We start from the raw sequence: 20,980 nt of genomic DNA, 5'->3' as shown, positions 1-20,980 counted from the left end.
ATTTCATTGCTACATTCATTCATGTAGTTTTTAGAGTTGCCAGATAAAATACAGGATGCCCAGTTAAATTTGGATTTTGGATACATAGTGAATAATGTGTAAAGTATAACTGTGTCCCAAGTGTTGCATGGGACATATTTACACTAAAAAATCATTTGTTGTTTATCTGAAATTCAAATTGAAATAGTCATTCCATATGTTTATTCGCTAAATCTGGCAACTCTAGCCTTTCTTACTTTGTTTCCATGTTTATGAAATCTTTAAGGAGCTGTTTATGATCACTCTGGATGGTTGTCCTGAGGATCCTATTTTTTAAAAATGTTTATTTATTTTTGAGAGAAAGAGAGAGAGAGAGAGAGAGAGAGTGTGAGTGGGGGAGGGGCAGAGAGAGAATCTGAAGCAGAATCTGAAGCAGGCTCCAGGCTCCACACTGTCAGCACAGAGCCAGATGTGGGCTTGAACTCATGAACCATGAGACCATGACCTGGCCAAAGTCAGACACTTAACGGACTGAGCCACCCAGGTGCCCTGGATCCTATTTTTTTTTCTATAAGGTTCTCTTCAACCAAAAATTCATCTGTAGAGGCTTTCAGAAACCTAAGATCAGAAGTTGGAAACTTGGCTGTCATAATCAAATTCTTCCCCAAACTTGAGAACTCTGCCTTAGAAAGTAGGAAGTAGCCATTGGAAAGGCAGAGAGGGAGGAAGACATTCAAACATGCTGAGAATAGGGGGTCTGACTTCTCACAGGGAAAGGAGGTGATCTGAGGAGCATGAAGATCTTGGGCATTTTCCAACAGAAGGAATTAGAAGCCCCGGGATTATTACTCATGCCCCTGGTTATTGCTCAAAGCAGGTGGAGCCTGTATAAGAAAGAGTTACCCAAAGTGGGATCTTAAGAGAGCAAGAAACCCCTGAGTAGACTGTCCTAGCCCTTCTGATGCTAACAGTTATATATCCTGAGTTTTAATATTCTGTGTTGAAAAATTCTGAACTAAGACTCTGTCGATTTATACAAAATGACAGAAAATACTTTTACCTTAGGGAGCTGTAAAAATAGAAATAGTGCCTTGAAAACTTTAGCTTTAGAAATATAGTCTCTATTGATCTGAATTGCTAATGCAAAAATATTGTGTTTTTATTTTTAAATCTATATGTCTCTGCCTTAAAATTTTCATAAATATTGTAGCAGAATATTAACTTTCATTATTTATGAATCTGTTGAACTTTGCAAGGATTAGCTGACAGTTAAAAGATTACAATTTTGAGGATAGTTCATTTTACATCATAAATAACCTAAAAGGTCACTTAGTATCCTACAATAACATCTAAAGACAGCAGATATTGAGAGTAAGTATTAGAAGGTAGGAGAGTTGACAATTACTTTTAAAAAAGTCCATTGATTTTTTTTTTAAAGTTGGAAATAAAAAATATCAAGTTCAATCATGGTTAATATTTATTGCAAAGTGGTTGTTTTAATTTATGCCTTTTCTGAAATTCTTATTGTTCTGGTAGTATTTTCCCTCTTCAAGCATGTTGGTTTGTATTTTGTGGCAGTGTATTACAGGCTAGGGAGTTCTAACAAAAAGACTCAAAATTAAAGTGGTTAAGGGGTGCCTGGGTGGCTCAGTCGGTTGAGTGTCTGACTTCGGCTCAGGTCATGATCTCACGGTTCGTGGGTTCGAGCCCTGCAAGAGGCTCTGTGATGATAGCTTGGAGCTCAGACCTGGCAGCCTGGAGCCTGCTACAGATTCTGTGTCTCCCTCTCTTTCTGCTCCTCCCCCGCTTGCACTTTGTCTCTCTCTCTCTCTCTCTCAAAAATAAATAAAAACATTAAAAAAAAGTAAAGTGGCTAAAAAAACCTTAAAGTGGTTAAAACAAAATACAAACTCCTTTCTCTCTCTCTCATACACACACAGACACACACACCTAAATGTGTGTGAGAAGGCAGGCCACTTTCCTTTTCTCAACCTATAGCCTCCAATGTGTGGGTCTATGATGGCTGCCTCTCCCAGCCATTGGAAAAGGGCAAAGGAATCAAGAGACTTGAGTTCAGATATGTTGCGAGTAAGGACCAGAAGTGGCACACATTATTTTTGCTGACATTCTTCTGACCAGAACTGAACCAAATGGTCGTAAGTAGCCACATAGAACACTGGGAAATATCTGGGATCATCTCAAAGTGCTATTTTCTGATTTATTTAATTAAGAGGTGTTGTTGACAAGCAATGGATTCTTTAGGCAAAAGCAATTTTTTATGTCTTTTACTTTTTAATAAAACTTTTATCTTGATTAACTTTCATTTAAAATAATAAAATTAGGGGCACCTGGGTAGCTCAGTTGCCTAAGCGTCTGACTCTTGATCTTGGCTCAGGTCATGATCTCGGCTCAGGTCATGATCTCACAGTTCATGGGTTCTAGCTCCGCATCGACCTCTGTGCTGACAATGTGGAGCCTGCTTGGGATTCTCTCTCTCTCCCTCTCTCTTGCCCCCTCTCCTGCTTCTTTCTGTATCTTTCTAAAAAAATAAATAAAAATAAATTTAAAAAATATAATAAAATTAATTTACTGGGGTGCCTGCATGGTTTAGTCATCAAACATATGACTTTCGCTCAGGTCATGATCTCATGGTTCATGAGCTCAAATCCCACATCTGGTGAGCCCTGCTTCTCTCTCTCTCTCCCTCTCTCCCTTTCTCTCTCTTTGCCTCTCCTGGGATTCTCTCTCTCTCTCTGCCCCTTGCTCACTTACGCTCTCTCTCTCTCAAAAAAAATATTAATTTATCTTATTATGTAATATTATCAATAGCATCTGTTCATCAGGATATTTTTTTTATAATTATAAACTTCATGCAGGATGTGTCTAGCCAAGTATGATTGTCACTGTATAAGGAAAATAAGTTACTATCTAGATTTTGTCTTAGATGGGGGGTTTCACATACTTATGCTTCTATTGGATTTGCAATTTAAGGCAAAACTTCCTTTTTTTCAGAAGGCTGGTATACTAAAAGTGGTTTTCAAATATTATGCCAACTAAAGCATTTGTTTTGACTTTCTGTTCCAGAAACACTTAGAGAGAGTTGATGGAAACAATTTCTCTAATGAACTACTATTTCCTTCTATGCTGCTTAATTATATAATTTTGTTCATTTCATAAATATTTGGTTATTTGATGACATATAGGCTACGCTGCTTAATGTGGTGGCAAATATGAAGGGTTCTTGGTACCTCTGGAAGCTGGTTGACAAGGTGATACCTAGACCAGTGAACAGGGCCTGCCACTCAATTGGTTAGAGCCCAGGAGGTTAAAGGCGAATTATGAATGAAGACTTAGACTTCTGTGCTGTTTCCCTTGCTTCTATGAAAACAAGAATCACTCCGGGCACTTACTAAATATTTAACATTCCAGGCTCCTCACCTACAGATTCTGATTCAGTGGTTTCAGGTGGGGCTTGGGAATTTGCATGTTTAGCAAGTACCCCGGATAATTCTTACCACCAGAGAAGTTTGGAAATGCGGCACAGTGACAGGCCTTATGCCCTGCGCTAGAGGGCAAAGATGGCACCCTCCATCGGGTGGGTCTGCTCCAAGTGATAGATGGGGCGGGCTGCCAATCACTGCTCAGTGGCTTCCTAGGTTCTTCCTTTGTCATGGAAGAGAGGGCTTGAAGGGAGCAATTGTCCAGTGTTCGCACTTTGAAAAGCACACTTTTGTTCTGTGCCCAGGTTGAAAGATGGCATATAAATGCTTTCTCTCTGGTCCCAGACTCACTATCTAAAGACAGCTACTGTCACCTGAGAGGAAATAGTTTCATGACCGTGGATGCTGCCCTAGCTGCCCTTCTTTATATTCCAGTCCCGAAGAAGAATTGATAGTACTTTGTGATGATGACTGCATAAAAATCATAGATTACCTTGCTACCAGTGATGGCTATTTTATTTTTTAATCATCCTTTAATCTCTAGATTCTTGGTACCCAGCTACCAGTGATGGCTATTTTATTTTTTAATCATCCTTTAATCTCTAGATTCTTGGTACCCAGAATATTTTCCTTTTCTTCTTTTTATCACCAACAGAAGCAGGAAAAGTAATGGTCCGTGTACAAGTCTGCTTTTCAGAAGTTTGCATTACACCACCTTGCTTTTATAAAACATTTACATCAGTACCTGTTTTCGTTAACCAAGAGAAATCCAAAGAGGGTTTTCACTTTTACAAAAAAAAAAAATCAAAGAGTAAAAACACCATTCAGTGTTCGTTTTGCAGCAGCCATTACAGAGGCAGTATGTACCTCGAGCAGTGAGAATGGCACTGTGAAGTTCCTTCCCTGGGAACCACCTTGAGCATCTCAGCGTTGAGCCACCACAGCGCTGACCTGTGTCTGTGGGTGTCTGTGTTTTATCTCCATTTATTTTGTCCATCTGTTAGCAAGGTGTGTTTTAAGGGATCAGAAAACCCCAGGGGTGGGCATTTTTTGGGTCTGGGAACACTAAAAAGATTTTCCATGTAAACTGATTCATAATTGCTTCTTTGCTTCATGCCATTTTGGATTACAAAAGGTTTCATAGAAACACTCTACTTTGGTAAAGCAGGGGACACCTGTATTGAAATTCTTAGGCTTTCTCTGGGCTTTGAATAGTTCAAGCTAGAGCTCATACATAACAGCGTAAAAATAGACAGGGCCTTTGATGAGCAGACATGTGAAGACTATTTTTATTAAACATCTGAAGTGACAAGCTCTTCTTCTAAGATTCTGGATCCTTGATCACCAAAATGAGGCACTATGTAGACTCTGGTTTTACATAGGGGTTATTACATAAGGATTTCCACATTTTTTTCATCAAGTTCCAGTGCATCTATGTTCCACTTCGTTTTGGGTACAGTTCTACTGTTTGGGATAGCTATAGATTTTCTAGTTAATTCTAAGTGGAATTGTGTAACTGTACCATGAATAAAGAGCCTTGAGTCAACAGTGAGAAATTTTGAAAAAGTAGCTTGCCTTAGTAATGGTCTCTGGTTGCTCTGAATAATTAGTAGGCAAGAGAATTCTTTTTTGATATGGGATTAGAAGTGACTCTAAAAGTACACCTTAATTTTTAGAATGTAGCTTTGAGGCAACCCCATTGGGGCAGGTTCTGTTTAGTGTAGGGTAAGTATACCAAGTTGATGTGATGTAATAGCTCACTAAATGTCAGGAGACACCGAAAGAGTAATTTCGAAAGTCCCAAGCAAGCAATCATGTATAGTAAAATACTAGAAACAACAAATATGCTTTTACAAACTGCAAAATGAACAACTATAAGTTTCATGGATGCAGGGGCCATACCTCTCTTGTTAATTTCTGTATCCCTAGTTCCTGATACCTAATTGATACTTAAATATATCTTGCACAAATCAAGAAATGAATGAATATGCATTCTTGTTAGAATAGAAGGTTATATGTAAAGACTGACCTTGAAGCAGTGCTGGAAGAGTCCTGTTTTGAAATCCCTTTAGAGACCATCTTGACCCACTTTCTGGAGCACTGCACATTAGCATCATTCATAGTAATGATGATGACATCTTTTCTGGAGAAATAGTGGCAATTTAGTAAGTACGGAGCAGAAGTCTTTCTTCTTTCTTTCCTCTCTGTCATTCCTAAAATGTGACCTTGTTCTCACTTATTTCTACTGTAAATTGAAGGGAAAGAATAATAGAATCATAGGATCTCATACGTTCAAAAGAATCCTGATGGTTTTCTAGTAGCCGGACCATCTCTTTAATGCCAGAGAAAATTTTCCATTCCACCAAAGTGCCGGGCTGACATTTATTTGTTGCAGGGACTAGAAGCAGCTTCCTATCTCTTGAGGTGAATCATTCTCATCTTGTATGGCTCAGAGTGTTCAATAGATTTTCCCCAAACTGAGCCGAAAATTGTTTCTAAATTCTACCCATCAGGACCATTCAGAACATGTCTCTTTTCTTCCATATGGCCGCCCTTTACATATTTGCTGACAACATTCACACCTTTCCATGAGTCATTTAATAGTATTAATGATAGGTGTCATTTGCAGTAATCCAGGTCCTGTGGTAAGCACTTTTCTGGCATCATCTCATTTAACCCTCACGATAAACCTGAATGTTAGTTACCACTATGATCTTCGTGTCACAGATGAAAACCCTGAGGCTTAGAGATGTTAGGTAATTAGCTTACAGTGAGAATTAGGAAGCTGCAGAACTGAGACTTGACCATGTCCATATTGGGGTTTGCATTTAGGTTTACCTTACCATGAATTTCCCATTGTTTGCTTAAGAAGTTCAAGTTGCTCTCTGCTCTTGGTGGCTAAAATTGGCCTAACAAATATACTCAGTATTCTGCTTTTTGCAGTTTCCAGTTTCCTCTTGCATTTGGAAAAAAGGCCAATTTTTTTGTTTCCTATCTCCAGTCTCACAGCCTTTTTCCTTTTCCTCTAGATTCTTAAAGGTCACTGAACATGGTTTGAACTACTTCTGACGGGAATGCACTGTGTCTACAAAGCGGAACAAGTAAATTCCTACTGTGCCAAGCAGTGTTTCAGACGTAGCACACAACCACTGCTCTACCTATCCTCTCTTTCACGAAATACAAAACAATTATGTTTCCCCACAGGGAAAGGGAGGCTAGGTGGCAAGATGAGAGAAGGAACATTTCCTTTGAGTTTTATTCTCTCATATGAATACATTTCTTTGTGGTTTAGAAAACTAGGAAAGACTTATGAGATAGTCTATTTTCTGAGCAAATTTTGGTCTTTATATGGCTATTGTCTCAGTATTTTGCCATTCTGGGTTGACTCACTAGAGACACATCATCCCAGCATTTTATCAGAGAAAGCAGAACACCCCACCTGACTATTGTTATATCAATGAAGACAGATTATCCAAGAGCATGGGAAAGAAAAGTGACCCTAGAGGTAGGGAAAGAGGAAACATATTTAGCCAAAAAAAAAAAAAAAAAAAAAAAAAAAAAATCAAACACACACATACACACTACAATTATATCTTTAAAAAAGTGTGTGATTCCAAACATCTGTAATGTGTCTTTCTCCAGGTTTTTCCAGCCTGGTCAGAAATGCGACCATAGAATTATTTTAAGAGTAATTAATATTTCCCTGGTTGTTATCCATTCAGATCTACTCCCAGTGTATCTCATGCAAACTCAGATTCAGGTCCTCTCTTCTTTCATGGGATGTGAACTTCATTTCCTTACTTTCCACATTGGTTGCTCTCAATGATGTCTGATGCTGAGGTCCTGGCTGCCCACCAAGCCAGACGAGGTGCACTGGCCATTGCTACTGGGTGCCATTGTGTGACATCCAGAGAACTCATGTTGCTCCTGGTTACTGGAGTCACTCTGTCACCCCCTTCCTGGGTCTCAAATCACAATACAACACAGTTCAGAATCAAGTTTTGACAGTCTCCCACCACTACAGAGCATTATTAAAAAGGCAAAAAAAAAAAAAAGCCTATTGAGATTCAGCCAACTCTCATTACTGCAGTGGAGATCAGGTTCATTTGTATATTGATTATGATTCTCCTGTTGTTGTCATTTAATCATTCGTCTGCTTATTATCAATATCACTTTCACCAGTGAGTTAGCATGCTCAGGAGAAGAAATTGGAAATGTAATCAATTTTATTAGCAAATTTTGTGACATGTTTGGCAAAGAAAAATCCTAAAAATGTAGTACTGGCTACAAAGAGATTTCAGGATTTTTTTCATTGGCTTTGCTTATCCATGCCCTTCCAATCATACACTACCGCAGATAATTGGAAATGTGCCATATATCCATAGCCATGTCAGTACATAGCACGATGACATGCTGTGAAATGGCAGATTTGGGCAATGACGTTAGGTTGGTCTAAAACAGCACGATAAAATCAGAGAGCTGTAAACAAATTTGAAAACAAAAAGATAAAGTTATTGAACAAAACAGAATGTAAAATTGCTTTGGAAATATAACGGAAAGAAATCCATGTGTTTAATATTCAGTGTACAGACCCATAAAAAGTCAATTAAAGGTTTAAAATTTCAGTGCTGATCCATCCAGACTTCACGTTTTCTTTAGCCCTGGTGCAGAAATGAATATTTCTAGTAATAATCCTTTACTTATGAGGTCCTTTAGGCCTACCATGCTCACAAGTGAGAGTCTGTCAGTCTGGTGAAAAGAAGTGTTGGATATATTATAATACTTCTCCTGATCTGAGGGATGCTATATACGAATGGCTCACAGCCGGTACAATTGACATAATTATTTACAGTTCAAACAATTACGGACTTTCTTCTATCATGGTTTGTTTGCAGCCTCCTGAGATCGTAACCTGTATTTTTATTCATTCTTCTTTTTTGTTTTTTTTTTTTTTACCCCTCCCAAAGTGAAAAAAAAGAAGTTAAATGCTAAGGAACTGATGTGATAAAGATGGCAATAAAGTAAGAGGGTTCTGACTTCCGAAATTCTCTGCAGTAAACCCCCCTTCACTGGGAAAGTACATTCAAAATGATTTCAGCTCCGATGTTTGATTCTGTCTAAAAATAATAAAATAATTTGATTCTATTACTCCTCCCTTCCCCTTGAAGGGGTAGGGTGCAGGACTGCTGACTATTTATTTTTTAATCTTTATTTATTTTTGAGAGCGTGAGCAGGGGAGGGGCAGAGAGAGAGGGAGACACAGACTCCAAAGCATTCTCCAGGCTCTGAGCTGTCAACACAGAGCCCGACATGGGTCTCAAACCCATGGACCATGAGATCATGACCTGAGCTGAAGTCGGATGCTTAACCAACTGAGCCACCCAGGCACCCCAGCTGCTGCCTATTTAACACAGTCGACTGAGTCCATGCAAAGAAAGCAGAGCCTGAAGGCTCTGGCCTGCGGATGTGGTGGGGCAGCTGGGATAGTCCAAACAGTTAACACGGTTGAAAACTCACCTCTGCTGTCCCTTTCTCTGCCTCTCCTGGCCATGTGCCAGGGCAGATAAGGGGGCAGGAGTGGCTGTGCCAATATCTGACTTCTCAAAATTCAGATGTGATTGACCCATGATTTACCAACCCACAGAACCCTTGGCTCTTTGTCTCTTTAGCGTTCTAGGATAAAGGAGAGGGACAGCTGTGCCACTTGTAGTCAACCCATGATACTGGGATGCAAAGAAGACTGGACAGGCTTCTGAGCAGGACTTATGGAGCCATCTCTCAGTAAATGGATAGCGGTAATTATTTTAAAGAGAGGAAGAAGGTAATGGGGCTTAGAAGGAGACCACTGTGGGATTGTGAGGGATGGAGGGAGCCAGGTAAGGTCAGCTCAGGGGATTATAAAATACTTGGAAAGGGGCGTCTGGGTGGCTCAGTTGGGTGGGCATTTGACTTCAGCTCAGGTCATGATCTCCCAGCTCATGGGTTGAGCTGTCAGCACAGAGCCTGGAGACTGCTTTGGATTCTGTGTCTTCCTCTCACTCTGCCCCTCCCCAGCTCATGCTCTGTCTCTCTCTCTCCCTCAAAAATAAATAAACATGAACAAAAAAAATTAAAAAAAATTTTTTTTAAATGTTTGGAAAGACACGGGGAAGCATCTTTATGTATTTTTTTTTTTTTTTTTTTTTTTTTTTTTTTTTTTGCAGGCGAAATAACCGAGATTCATGGAGGCTATGATTTTACCAAGATTTCAGAAAAATAAGATTAAACATTTATGGATGGGCTTAGATGCTGTGATAGCAGGTGCCAGCCCTTCTATCTGCAGTCTGGGCTACACACAGGAATGAGTGCTGGCCAGTGTGGAGAGCGGTGGGTTGTGTCAGCATGCCTCCTGGCCAAGAATCTTCTTCAGAGCCTTGATAGACTTTATCACGCCTCCAATCAGGGTACTATCCTGAGGCTAGATCTTATCCACACAATATGCTCTCTACTACTCAGAGGTTTAATTTCAGAACAGAATAGAAGGAAGCTTTCCAAGCTTCAATTCCAATTTGCATTAGTGCACTCCTATAGATGCCTGTGGGGGGCATATCGTGGAGGGCAGAAAATGCCAGCTCCCAAGCAGTAAGATAACGGCCTTTCTGCATTCTCTTCCCCTGGTTCCCCAGGCGAGATTGAGAGTGAGGTGGTGGTAAAGACAGCAAGTATCCATTTTTTTTTTTTTTTTTTTTTCAAAATGCCAGTTTTTTTCTCGGTCCCATGATTCTTTGTATAATTGGAAGAGTTCCTAGAGCAAACTAAAGCCTTGGTAGTAACTCAATCATCCTTGAATTATATAGTCCCTTACAGTTCTGTCTGTCATGCTGAGATTACAAACCCCCAGGGAATGGACTGGGTCTTCTTTTCTGTTTTATGCAATACCAAACCCAAGACTGGCCCTTAAGAAATCACAAATACAAACAAAATGAATATGATTTCATATAAATGTCATCTCAACTACCATATATAAAAAAGGAAAATCCTAGTTAAACCTGTAAATGAATTTGAGATTGAAACAGAAAAATAAAACATCTTTTATTTTAAATATCTGTGACATTCTAGCAGAATATTGCTTGGTTCAGTATAAAATGTGGTAATAGTTTCTAGAATTTGACCAACACCCATCATTTGAAACCTGAGTTGAATTAGTCTTAAAAACCTGTAGCTTCTTACATAGAACCACTGGTATCCTCTGCTTCTTATTTAAAAAAATAACCAATCATAGTCACCTAGTTCTTGAATTCTACTATCTGGTATGTGCAGAAATTCATAAACATTTAAAATTTCCCAATAATTAAAATGTTTTAGTATATTAGAATTTATAAGTATTTTTATACCATTCATCCATTTATTCATTTTGATATGAAACTGGTTTTCTCTCTGCATATACTATGATATAAAGTCTTTCCCAGGACACGATACTTTACAGCATAGTAGTGGCAGTTTTTTCCTTCATGCTTGCTTTTCAGGTCGTGTCCGAAGCTCTGGAGTTTCTCATGGCTTTAGGGTCATTGGATGGATTCCAAAGCAATCTAGATGGTAGTACTTGCCCCAATCACCCTTTATTCCTCATATTTGATTGTCTTAGTGTTGTTAATTTTCCATAAAGACAGATGACCAGTCCCCTCCAATTCCTGAATCTGCCTGATTACTTCTTCTATTTCTTTTGTTTGACTTTTTTTTTTTTTTTTTTAAAGTAAACACTACCTCAAATGTAAGGCTCAAACTCACGACCCTGAGATCAAGAGTCACATGCTCTACTGACTGGGCGATCCAGGTGCCCTTTTTCATCCTATGCCCAACTGGAGCCATTCATGAACTCTTTCGTAAATGCTTCATGAATGCCCATGCTTGAGAGCGAATCATTTTTAGCCACAGCAATTTCCCACTGTGACGCTAAACTTCCTCTGGCCTTGGCCAGTATGTGAACCTTTACCCATTTCTTGATGAACTTAAGACTCCATTCACCTTTGAAGACCTTAAGTAGTCAGTTCTGATGCATGCCTCTCATTCAGGCAAAGCCACATATGTCAGAGTGGATATTTGTATAGTTCTGAGAGCAGTACTTGGTTTGCAGTAAGTGCTATGCAATTGCTAGATGCATAAATAAGTAAATTATGCCTTACATGTACTTATAATTTCCTGTCCTGGACCAGGACCAGGCTGGACCTGGACAGGACAGGCTGGTCCTGTCCTGGACCAGGCTTTGATTTACTTGTCCTCCTTTTCACCTTTATGAAGACCTTTGTTATGGGCCATAGTCAGAGGTGTGCTGGAGCTGGCTTGCACTGGCTTACATTTACTTGGTAAAATTTCAAGAGTTGTGTGAGCTGATTCTTAACCATAGCCATAATGAGAATTTTAATTATGTAAACTTGTAAGTAAATAACTTATTTTTCAAAACCAGAGTAATACATACTCAAAACTCATCACTTCCTAATGACTTTTCTACATTTTAATATTACCTCTGTGTTGAGGTTATTTATGACTATTGTCTCTATACCACAGGTTACTCAGAGCCACAGGGTAGCACATGGCAATGGTTCCTTCTATGGCTGTCATTTTTCAGTGGAGGGAAAGGGGAGCCTCACGTTGTTTTATATATTACCTTACATGAGAAATGGCCTTCCAACTACTTCCACTGAAATCTTTTCCTTTTAGAAATATTGTTTAATATAAAATACAAAAAGTACATAAACATAACTATATAATTTAGTAATTAAGTTTTGGTAAATACCCGTGAAACCGCTACCCAGGTTAAGGAATAAAACATGATCAGCATCTCAGAAACACCTAATAGGCACCTCTCCCCAGATGGAGGCAACCACTCCTCTGAGTTAATCTTGCTTGTCTTTCTTTATAGTTTTGTCACTTCTTCCCATATAACTCCTCATCATAGTTTATTTCTGATTTGGAATTTTTTAAAGTTTATTAATTTTTTGAGAGAGTTTATTAATTTTTTAGAGCGTTTATTAATTTTTGAGAGAGAAAAAGATAGTGTGAGTGGGGGAGGGGCAGAGAAGGAGAGGGAGAGAGAAAATCCTAAGCAGGCTCTGCACTGTCAGTACAGAGCCAGCCCCATGTGGGGCTCGAACACAGGAACCTGAACAGTGAGATCATGACCTGAGCTGAAATCAAGAGTTGGAAGCTCAACCGACTGAGCCACCCCAGTGCCCCGGATTGAGAATTTTATATCACTAAAATTATATAATATGCATATGTGTAGCTTTTGTCCTTTTCAATATTATTGGTATGTGCTTCAGACATGTTGTCATTTTTGTTAAAACACTAACGCTTAAATTCTTGTGATAAGCAGGCAGTTGGTCAATTTGAATTAACTTATCCCATGAAATAGAGGTGAAATTCAACTGAAGTGGTGAAAAGGAGCACCTGCATTCCAGGTGCTTCCAGGCCCTAACTGCCCTCAGGCTCTTTCCATTTTCTTTTCTTGAAGCCAGGCCACCAGAGCTAAAGCACTCAGCCATTCTGTGCAATGGCCTGGTTACCTGCTCTCCGAGCCTCCTCTCCTGTGCTCTCAGAACCAAAGTTCTACACAGGTATAGACCCCACAGTAATCTTCTAAGGGAAACACCAGCCTGATGGCAGTTGGCTGTAGCCTGGGGAGCCCAGGTAGGCACTTGGCATCTACTTGTAGGCTGCCAGTATTGCAGACAGGGATGCTTCCCCTCTCACCCTGTGTTGGGGGTCCAGGCCTGCTCTAGTTGGGCAATATGTAGGGATGGAAGTGGTATGTCAGAACCATGGTGGGTGGCTGGCAAGCTGGTCAGTGCCAGAGCGGCTTCCTTGTGGTGTCAATTCTGAACTTCTTGGGGCCAGGCAGAGGGCACAATGAGGCAAAAGCCAGCCTTCTGAAGTCCTTGAAAAGAATCTGTGTGCAGGAAGGGGGAATCTGGGGAGCTGATGTGCATAGGTACTTAGTAATCAAAAAGAATTTCTCCTTTAATCTTAGAGCAGAGTTCTGGAGTCTCTTTGGTATTCCAGGAATAACCTCTGCATTGAGGAAAGCTTACAGAGTTCCCCAGGGAATTACTGGGGCAGTTTCAGGAATGTTGACATACTGCACAGCACTCAAAGGAGTTGTGGCTTTGGCCTTTACCAATGATTAAGGAAGTAACTAGGTATTTTAGCATTGCTGCAACTGTACAGGTATGCAGTGGCCAAATACCAGTGTATATGGTGGGGAACAGAGTTCCTGTTCTTTAAGGACTCTTAATTCTTCATGCTGGTTTTCAAATGCACAGATCTCACTTATTGTGGAGCCAAAAAAATCAAAACAAAACTTACCCACTTGACTGTTACAGTCTCCAGCTATCATTTTATTTTTTCTGCCATTGTTCACAGCAAGACTTCTCAGTTGAAAGATCTATACCAATGGCCTTAATTTTCTTACCATTAGTACCCTTCTTAATGCTTTCTAATCCAATTGTCTTCCTAGAGTCAAGAAGACACTGAAACTAAGAATGAGCTATCTCAGGAATAGAGCTACTAGAGAGAAAGGAGGAGTTCCTGGTAGTTACAGGTATGATTGCTTAGTAGAGACAAATTAAGACAAATGGAAAACCCTTTCAAAAGCTCCAACAAACATCCAATAGGAGTTCCAAAAATAGAGAATTGGATAAAAAGAAGAGATGGGAAAAAAAAAAATTTTTTTCTCAGAATAGATTACATGAATGATCATTGAAAGGGCCTATGAAATGCCATAATAGTAGTTTCTAACATCTTACATCAACTATATCCTTGGTAAATTTTGGAAAATGATGAACAAAAAGAAGACTCTAAAAATTATTCATAGAAAAACTGTTTACCAACAAAAGAAAAGGAAATACATTGATTGATTTCAGACTTTCTATCAATAGGCCTAAATGCAAGAAGATAATGGTTCAATAAGTTCTGAAAGGAAACATTTTATTCCAGAATTCTGTATCTAGTCAAAAAGACATTTGTGGAAAAGCAAGGAGTCCAAAATTTTTTTCCTCTCATTTGCTTTTTCTGAAACATTTATTTGAGGATGTGTCAAAAAAAAGTGAAAGCAAATCCAAGAGAAAAGAGAATATATAATCCAACAAACATTCAAACTAATCTAGTAACATGAAAAAGTCCTAGAATAACTCAAATTACAACATGAAGCCCAAGATTTCAGAAAGAATGTCTTTAAGAAGAGAGTGAAATGATATTACAATATTTCATCATCAAGAAGTTATGTCATTTTATAGATAAGATTATTATTTGTCTTAATCAATGACAAGAAAGACAATGAGCTCTGGAAAAAAGGAACTGTTTAAAAAAATTATAACCCAAATGTTGAACAAACTAAAATGGGACGTGTTTTTGAGAAATAAATACATTTAAGAAAAGTGCATTTGCTTGACCTTCATGGTTCGAATATTTTCTTTCCACACAGGGTTGACTGAGATTAGGGGTTTGACGAGAAGTTTACATGTGAAAACACTAGAAGGTACAGTAATTACTCAAGCATTAGTACCTTCTGCATTATCCCTACCTCAACTCCTAGCACTTCTAACTAACTTTTGGCAAAGCTTGTACTTTAAACAAGCATATAAACTTCCCAGGTATATAAATGATTTTCAGTCATTTAAAATAATTGTTAAATTTCCCTTTGAAAAGAAATAAAAGGAGCTTGGCCAGATATGTAATCAAATGATTACACTGAGGTGTGTACAAAGTTCTAAAGCATAAATAATATTTAGAGAGAAAAAAATTCTTTTTGGTGGGGATTTTTTAATGTTCTGAATACCTTAAAAGAATAATGTTGTAACTGGAAATACAATATTACAACACAAGTACCTGTTCTCTTTAAAGGAAAAGCAGTATATCATAACAGACCAAAGTGATACATTTATGATTGCTTTACTCTTTTTTTTTCTTTCTTTACAGCAAAGCATATATTCCCACTGCTCTGTTACTGTAGACATTTCAAGGAGATTGGTGTGTTTCAATAGGTTTCCTGTCCTTCCTTCAAAAGAAGCAGAGTGTACGAAAAATCCTAGGCAGATCATTAAAATTGTAATAATACCCCTATGCGGAAGATGAAAGAGGAAAACTCTGCCTCATGCTGGATTTATTTTTAGTACCTAGTGATGTGTTTTTGTATGGTACTTGGATCAGGTCATCCCAGAAGGAAAGGATCACATTAACATTGGTGTTTGCAGTGAGATAGAATATTATTTAGTGGGACTACAACCTTTGAAACATAGATGAAAACGAATGGAGATGATCCTGCATCAAATCCCATTTATTGAAACCAGCTATTTTGGCTAGTGATGTGCCTGACAATTCAATGTAAACTCATCTCTTTTTAAGCAATTTATTGCCCAATTTCAGATAGCAATCTATTGCTTGATGCATGTCAGACCACATGCAAAGTATCCATCAGACTCTCCTGAGAGTCTTACAGTCATAATTTATTCCCTTCCACATAATAGAGCCCTAATCTTCCCTCAGATTTTTCTAAAAATGCAAAGTCAATAGAGATAGATATCCTATCTGCTAATAAGAGGTAGCTCAGTTATTGATGGCTCTGTTTCTTCAAGTGAATCTTAAGCTGCGGCCCCTTCTTTTTGCTTCTGCCTGACTTTCCCAGTTCTTCCATTTCATTAGAGCCTGGTCAGAGTGGGATTTGAGGAATACAGAGGTGGCAAAATGAAGGCAAGCTAATTTTCATATTGGGAGCTTTGGGAAAAGTTTGAGGAGGAAGTTGTAGAAAAGATCTAGAAACCAGAAATTTGCATTTCATTTCATCCACCATTGGCATTGAATGATTAGCTTTGAATGTTCACGTAAGAACAGTATTTTCACAATGGCCATAAAAAAATAAATCATGCTATTCAAAAATGTTAATAGACAATGTTCTCTTTTGCTGACTTTGTGATTTGGGGCAAGATAGCTAACTTACTTGGCTTTACTCTCATTCACAAAAACAGTGGTTATTTCCTTGGGTGGTGGGGAAGATGAACTGAGATAAATTATAAAAACATGTTTATAATGATGACTGTGCATGTGAAATATAAATACAATATTACATATTATATGATTTAAATATTTACATGATTAGAGTAACGTAAATGTATGACCTTACAAATTTTTTTTTAATGTTTATTTTTGAGAGAGACAGAGACAGAATGCGAGTGGGTTAGGGGCAGAGAGAGAAGGAGACACAGAATCCGAAGCAGACTCCAGGCTCTGAGCTGTCAGCACAGAGTCCAACGCGGGGCTCAAACTCACAAACTGCAAGATCATGACTGGAGCTGAAGTCAGATGTTTTACAACTAAGCCACCCAGGCACCCCTTGTTAGATTTTAATTTAAAGATGTGTTAAATGTTCCAAGTTTCACCTCTAAGCAATTTAATATCTCAGTAAAAGATAAGTTTCACCAAATTTCTTTCTAGAATGTCAGCACAAAGTGCTAAGCTTGCTTTGATTTCATTTATACTTCCCTTTCTCTTTTCTGTCCATCTCAATAACCAATCCTCACTCTTCTTCCCCTATTGATATATACCTGCTGCAGGTTTTGGCTGTGGAGACTTGAAGTCAGTCACAAATTTGTGCAACTAAATTTTGCTCTCAGGAATGCCAGTTTTCTTTAATTTAAAAATACAAGAATTCTTTTAAATAATTTTTATAATTGCTATAGTCATAGAAAATGATGTCTGAAAAAGTGTAAAATGTTCCTTCGCTAAAGTATTGCATGTTTAAAGCTTCAAAGTACATGACTATACACCTATAGTACCACATTCTTTTGAGGACTTTTATTTTTAGAATCAATTTCACCAGATTGTTTTCTTGATCAGGCACAATATTTTTATTTGTTCTCTTCTTCTACAATTTCAATAGAATTATGTTGTCATTATTATCCTGCTTTCTATGTGTCTTAATATCTCCATGTTTTGCAACTCTCTGGTCTCTCTGCTTCAGTCTGAGTAATATGTGTGTGTGTCTGTGTGTGTACTAGTCATTAATTCTCTGTTCAGCTGTGTTTTATTTTCAGTCTAGCCCATTGAGCTTTTGATCTCAATGTTATCTGTTTCCTTTCTATAAGTTTTATTGTGACTATATCTGTCATTCTTAGCAATTTCTTTTTGATAGATGATCTCTGGTTTTATCTATTTCCTTAATCACTTTGTATGTAGTTCTGCATTTTATAGCTACATTTGCAATCTCGATAGCCCTTGGATCAGTTATTTCCTCTCTTTCTTCTAGTCAATGGTGGCTGGCTTTCAAATGCGGCTGGCATCAAATAGTGTGAGTTTCTTGCTTAATCCTTCATGCCTAAGGTGAAACGTTGAGAAACTATTCTGTAGAGGATTTCCATTCATTTCTTTTTTTAAAAAGATTTTACTTTTTAAAGAGTAATCTCTACACCCAAGATGGGGCTCAAATTTACAACCTTGAGATCAAGAGTTGCATGCTTTACTGACTGTGCCAGCAAGGTGCCACAAGGATTTCCATTTTTTTCTGCTGATGGCACCCCCACCCCAACCTGGGACTAACTAGGCTCTGCATGTAAGATCCAGTCCTTTTTTCAAGACTCCTATTGACCCAAGGCTGACTTAAGTCTGAGATTCCAGACAACGCTGAGACTATAGAGCTGTCCTCCAGGAACTATGCTCCTGGATGTTTGCTATCAATCCTAGCCCACGTGACTTTTTAAAGAGAGTAAACATTCATATTCCTATGAGGCTAGCAATATTTTAAATAGTATGCTATTTTCTTTTTCTTTTTTTTTAAAGTTTATTTATTTTGAGAGAGAGACAGAGCGAGTGGGCAGGGGGATGTGTGAGAGAATCACAAGCATGCCCCAAACTGTCAGCACACAGCCCGACCAGGGGCTCGAACCCACGAACTGTGAGATCATGACCTGAACTGAAACCAAATTGGTCGCTTACCCACTTAGCCGACTGAGCCACTCAGGTGCCCTAAATGGTATGTTATTTTCAAACTTCAGTTGTTCTGTGGAGGGATGTTTCCTTGAACCTTCTAATCAGTCATGATGTTGGAACAGAAATCTATTAAATCTAATACACCTCACAGGAAACCTGAACATGCTTTGCTTTATCATTTGTGAGTATTTAGTTGTTGTTTGGGTGAGTACTTGTTAGATAAATGACATCTATCTATCTATCTAGCGTTTATCTCATTGTTTACCTAAAGCTTTAAATGATAATATTATCTGTAAACCTGGAACAAAGTCAGATTTTAAAAGTAAACATATATTCAATATTTGTTTCATTATTTTGCTTCATCATTTACATATATCTCTTTTGTATATGCCAAGTATTTAATTTATCTAAAAAAATGGGCACATAGGATCAAAAATAGTTGTAAAAAAACCTGTTGTTAGGGGGCCTGGGTGGCTCTGTCAGTTAATCATCTGACTCTTGATTTCGGCTCAGGTCATGATCTCCCGGTTCGTGAGTTCAAGCCCCGCATGAGGCTCTGGGCTGACAGTGAAGAACCTGTTTTTGATTCTGTCTCCCTCTCTCCTGCCCCTCCTCAGCTTGCTCTCTCTCTCTCTCTCTCAAAGTAAATAAAAATAAACTTAAAAAACAAAAACAAAAACAAAAAACCTGTTGTCCGTTATCTCACAGAAAACCTCAGCATGCACTGCCTGATGAGTATTTAGTGGTGGCTTGGGTGGGTGCTTATCAGATAAAATGACATCATAACAAAAGTGAGGTAAAAGAACATCTGAAAATAGAAAGATAAGGAAGATTGTTGGAGGAAACTGAGGATCATCATACAAAGACTTGAGCTATGTCTATTAAAAAGGAAATAAAAACTGTATATTTCCAAGCCACTCAACAAACGGAGTTAATCTAAGGCCAAAGTGGGGCGGCGGGGGGAATGTGTCCTCAGATACAGTCCAGGGCTGATGCGGCTGAACACACAGTACATCTCTTTCCAGGAATCAAGCCAACTCATATCAAATGGCAGATTGAAAACTTCAGTAAAACTACTAAAGTATTTTAATTTGGAAATTTATAATATCATCGGTTCCTATAAAACAATCATCTCCCTAAGCCTTTAAAATAAAAATCTTCTATTGAAATGAACTTTTCTAATATGTTCAATAATTACTGTGCTATGCTACAGGGTGGGACAAACTCGTATTCTCAGAAGCCTGCTCTTTAAAGTATGTAAAAAATCCTAAGGAAATCCAAAATGAAATCCCAATAAAAAGAGAAAGCTCATAATCAAGAAGTCTAAATTTTACAGGTTTTCTTTCACCTAAAACGAGTTCTCAAAATATATGGAGGTTTCAGCTCATGAGAAGGATTGTGGAGTGACTTGCAGGAAGTTGTCTTTCCAAAGTGCTGATTCTGAATCTGTAACTGGTTTTTAAATTTGAATGGATTGAACTTTTATTTGATAATAATAGTCATATAATGACCATGTACTAGATCCCAAGGAATTCCAAAACAAGTAAGACACAGGTCCTCTGCCTTTCATTTTCTTGCAGTCCAGCAAATTATAAAGAAGTAATCAAGGTGCAAATTTTATGACACATGAAGGGTAAAGAAGGGCCTATTTGTGCATTTGACAAGATAAGTCCTAGTTAATACACATACATGTAGATATATATTTATAAAGCTTATATTTTAATAAAGTGTGAATGAATATACAAAAAATATTAACTGAGTGGTTATTTCTGGGTGGTGGGTTTAAATGTAAATTTTGCTTTCTCTTTTGTCTCTTTAAACATATGTTCTGTAATAACCATAAATTACATCTTAATAATCATTAAAATTGTATTGTTTAAGGGGCGCCTGGGTAGCTCAATTGGTTGAGTGTCCAGCTTTGGCTCAAGTCATGATCTCACAGTTTGTGAGTTTGAGCCCTGCGTCAGGCTCTGTGCTGACAGCTCAGAGCCTGGAGCTTTTTTCAGATTCTGTGTCTCCCTCTCTCTCTGCTCCTCCCCTGCTCATGCTCTGTCTCTGTCTCTCTCTCTCAAAAAATAAAGATTAAAAAAAATTAAAAAGAAAGAAAGAAAGAAAGAAAGAAAGAAAGAAAGAAAGAAAGAAAATTATATTGTTTAAGTATTCAACAAGGAATGACAATGACCTTTTTAGGGAGGGATTGAAGCGCTGTCTTATTTATTATTATTTATTTTATTTTTTTAAAATTTAATTTATTTATTTTAAGAGATAGAGAGACTCCAAAAGCTAAGATGGTGGAGCAGCAAAGGTTTTGGCTTCTCTCATCCCTGAAACGCAGCTAGATCAGCACCAAACCATTTTACACATCTACAAAATTGATCTGAGGATTAACACAACAATCTGCATAACTTCAGCCACAGAACTTGGCAGGTACATGGCACGGAGAGTTGAACTGGGGAGAGAAAAGACTTGGAGGGTAGGGAGCTGTTTTTGCAGACAGAGGACAGAGAAAGCGGGGGAGAATGCGGCACATCAAGAGAGCACAGGAAAAGCACTCCCCCTGAAAGTAGCTGGAGAGAAAGAGTGGAAACACTCACAAGAGACTGAAC

This window comes from Panthera onca, chromosome B4 (genome assembly GCF_046562875.1).
Source record: "Panthera onca isolate mPanOnc1 chromosome B4, mPanOnc1 haplotype 2, whole genome shotgun sequence".
Taxonomy (NCBI): Eukaryota; Metazoa; Chordata; class Mammalia; order Carnivora; family Felidae; genus Panthera; species Panthera onca.
Note: the sequence above shows the minus strand (reverse complement) of the source record.